The following is a 3,536-nucleotide window of genomic DNA, read 5'->3' as shown; positions in this document are numbered from 1 at the left end:
TTTTTTCTTTTCTGTTATATTTATTTTTCTTCTATTTATTTGTGAGTAGTTTTTCATCTAGTTTGCCAAAATTCAACATTTTCAGAGTTTATTTTGTAGTGATTTTCAATTTCATGGTCATTTTGTAAACGATTGAAAAATAGCAAATATAATTTTTTTCTTTTCTTCTTCATTTTTCTTCTATTTATTTCTGAATAGTTTTTTCTTTTCTGCTATATTTATTTTCTTCTATTTATTTCTGAGTACTTTTTTATTTTGTTTTTTTCTTTTCAGCTATAGTTTTTCTTCTTTTCTGCAAAACTTGATGGTCAAAGTCTGGAGTTATAACTTAAAAAAAGAAATGTCGACATGTAATTAGTTTTTGCCATAACAGAAGAAGTCCGGAATTGTAATAAGTTATTAAAAATAAAAAAGAGGTGCAATGCTCGTTAATTTGCTTCAAGCCATTCGGAATAGTGTAAACTGCACTGCGCATAGCTCCATGCAGTCTACTGTATTTCTGAAGGCTTGAAGCTAAGCAACGTGAGCATTGAGCCTCTTCTTCATCGTCTCTGCACTCAGGGTTTATAAATCGCTCCTAGTCCCTCTCACTTCGCGAGGTGGGACTAAAAACAGCTTGCCATAACCTCATAAACCCGAATACTTCGAAAGAGATTGTCCAGTTTGTAAACGAAGTGCATCCAGTTTTTGCCGTAACCCTCTCTACTTTTTTGAACATGATATGTGGGTGAAATGATGATACCATGCCAAGTTTCAACTTTTTCAGAGTTCATTTGTAGTGTTTTTTAATTTCCAGGTCATTTAGTTCTCAAAACAAATAGCAAATGAAGGCATAAACGGTTGAAAGTTGATGGCGTCGCTTTGAATGGTGCATACTGAACGCAAAAAATATAAGAGCATTTAGATCATGATCTTATATTTCTTTACAGTCTAAATTGTCAATATGATCTTATAACATCAAAAATACTTTGATCATCAATGATCTTTGTGTGTACAATCTGAATTGTCAATATGAGTCATCAACGATTTATAAACCGATGAAGACTCATATTGCGGCCACAAATTCTACACATAGAGTTCAATGAAGACCAAGTGCTTGTGATAGTTTGAGAAATAACATATTTAAGGTGGTAAAAGGCTTGTTAGGAGAGCGAGGTGGGACTAAAAACAGCTTGCCATAACCTCATTAATACCGGTTCGTGGTACGAACCGGCACTAAATTGTGATAGTGGGGCCATAGCCTGACCGCAGGCTGACACTGCCTCTTTAGTACCGGTTTGTAGCATGAACAGGTACTAAAGGTTCGCCACGAACCGATGCTATTGATCGCCGCCACGAACCGGCACTAGTGTACACATTAGTGCCGGCTGAAATTCCAACCGGCACTATTGTGCTTCACATTTGACCCTTTTTCTACTAGTGTGAGCGGCCATGTATTTTTATCCAGAGTCAACAATACAAACGTTGTACATAGTGTTTCATGTTCAAATTTATAACCTGATCTCTACATCAATAAGAGATGATTTGGGAATGTATCTAGAGCTTTGACTCTAGGGCCACACCTCTGAGCGAGTAGTTATCTGTGTTTCCTCTGCGTCCTTATTCTCAATCTATAATAATACAAATCATATATAGCCATTGTACATAATAAACTACATTGGTGCTCGTGCTCCAGTGAACATTATATTTTCAATAGTGTCAAATGGTATTATGAAGTTTTAAAAAAAATATATACTAGTTCCTATGGATCTGCATTACATATGTGAAAATTTGTGCGATGAAATAAGTAACCATGTGAGACATAAATGTGACACTGTTCATCAAGATCTTGTCGTATTTGTGTACTCCCTTCATCCAAATATATATGGGCTAATAAGTTTTGCGAAGGTACCTTTAACCGATAATATATGGGATGTATGTTATAAAAATTGTGTCATTAGAATCACCTTTCACATACTAATTTGACGGTATGCTTTGTGTAATATGCATGTCATATATTATTAATTTAACCGTGGTCAAGGATAACCTCAAAAACGTATTAGGCCCTATATATTTGGTTAGAGGGATGAGCTCGCGCCTTTACTTATTTCATCAGCAAACTTTACACATGTGTACGTAATATGCATCCATATGAACTTGTAGAAAAAAATTAAGAATTTTTCAGAACTTAAGAGTGTTATTTTCTAATTATTCAAAAATCAAAACAAAGTGCTCAACCTGGGCTGGATATGAGGGGTGCCGGTCAACCCGGGCGTTTGAGGCCCATTTCAGGCGCCCGTCTGGGTTGCTTTTTTTTACCGGGCCATCCGTCCCGGTGTTTGAGGGCTGTTTTAGGCACCCGGCTGTAGATACTCTTAGGGGTGCACATACTCAAATAGATATCACACATCAAATAAATCCGCTTCTGGGCCCAACTCATATTTGTAAACATCTTACAGCACCCTAATGATACGTGCTTGAAGTCTCTTTTTTCGTTATAACCAGTGCATATATGTTTTCAGGTCTGTAAGCGCGTATTTTTAGAAGAAAGGTACAAGAAAACCCTGGCTTTATAAATTAATATAGCCTGAAACACGGCCTAGTGCACAACTATAAGGACATTCATATTACTGAAATGAAAATCCCATTCCCTTGTGCATCTAAACTTGAGGCCTGCTGATGGACTCATGAGCTTGGTTGTGACTTGTGAGCATGATTGATAGCGCAACGGTCTTTTCAACTGGGCAACTCAAACATAACACCGTGCCACCGCGCGTAAATAGCCAGCCCCGCCGGGGGCATTTTCGTCATTTCACTCACAGGGATATAAAAGCCAGCCGCTTGACGACCTAGCCGCTGCCTTCCTTCTCCCGCACTCGCCCCGCCTCCCTCTCCTCTTCCTCTTCCCCTAGCGCCGCCGCACCCGCGCCTCCCTCTCCCCCTAGCGTCGCCCGCACCCGTGCCTCCCTCTCCTCCCTTCGCCCCTAGCACCGCCACCACTGCCTCCTTCCCATTGCCGCCCAAACCCTAACGCCCCGGTCCGGCCCCGGCTCCCACAGGAGGGAAGGAGGAATGGCGAGGCGAGGCAAAGCCGTGCCCGAGGCTGACCAGTAGGCCTCCGCCAAGGACGCGCCCAAGGCTGACCAGTCGGCCACGGTCACCAAGCGCCCGCACAAGGGAACCACGTCGGGGAAGAAGAAGTCGGCGCCCAAGTCCGTTGCTGCTGCACGCCCTCTCTAGCCGCCTCTCATCGTCCTCACGTTCGGCAGAAGGAGGACGAGGACGTTGAGCGGGCATGGGCTATCACTCTCTCCGCGGGCGAGCTCGAGCGCTACAGCATTAGCGAGGACCTCCGCGAGTTCGTCAATGGCATGACCGTAATCACCTTGCGTGACTTCCCCCTTGCAAGGTACTGTTTACTCGTGGTTCAGTTTTGGGGACTCGGAGCGCTGGATTGACTGATGACATGATTTTGTTTGCACAGATGAGTTGGAGCCATCGGATGTGTCCACGGTGTTGAATGTGCCTCAGCATCTGAACGAATGGTAGGCTAGGCA

Source organism: Triticum dicoccoides, chromosome 4B (assembly GCF_002162155.2).
Source record: "Triticum dicoccoides isolate Atlit2015 ecotype Zavitan chromosome 4B, WEW_v2.0, whole genome shotgun sequence".
Taxonomy (NCBI): Eukaryota; Viridiplantae; Streptophyta; class Magnoliopsida; order Poales; family Poaceae; genus Triticum; species Triticum dicoccoides.
This window is presented reverse-complemented; position numbering follows the sequence as displayed.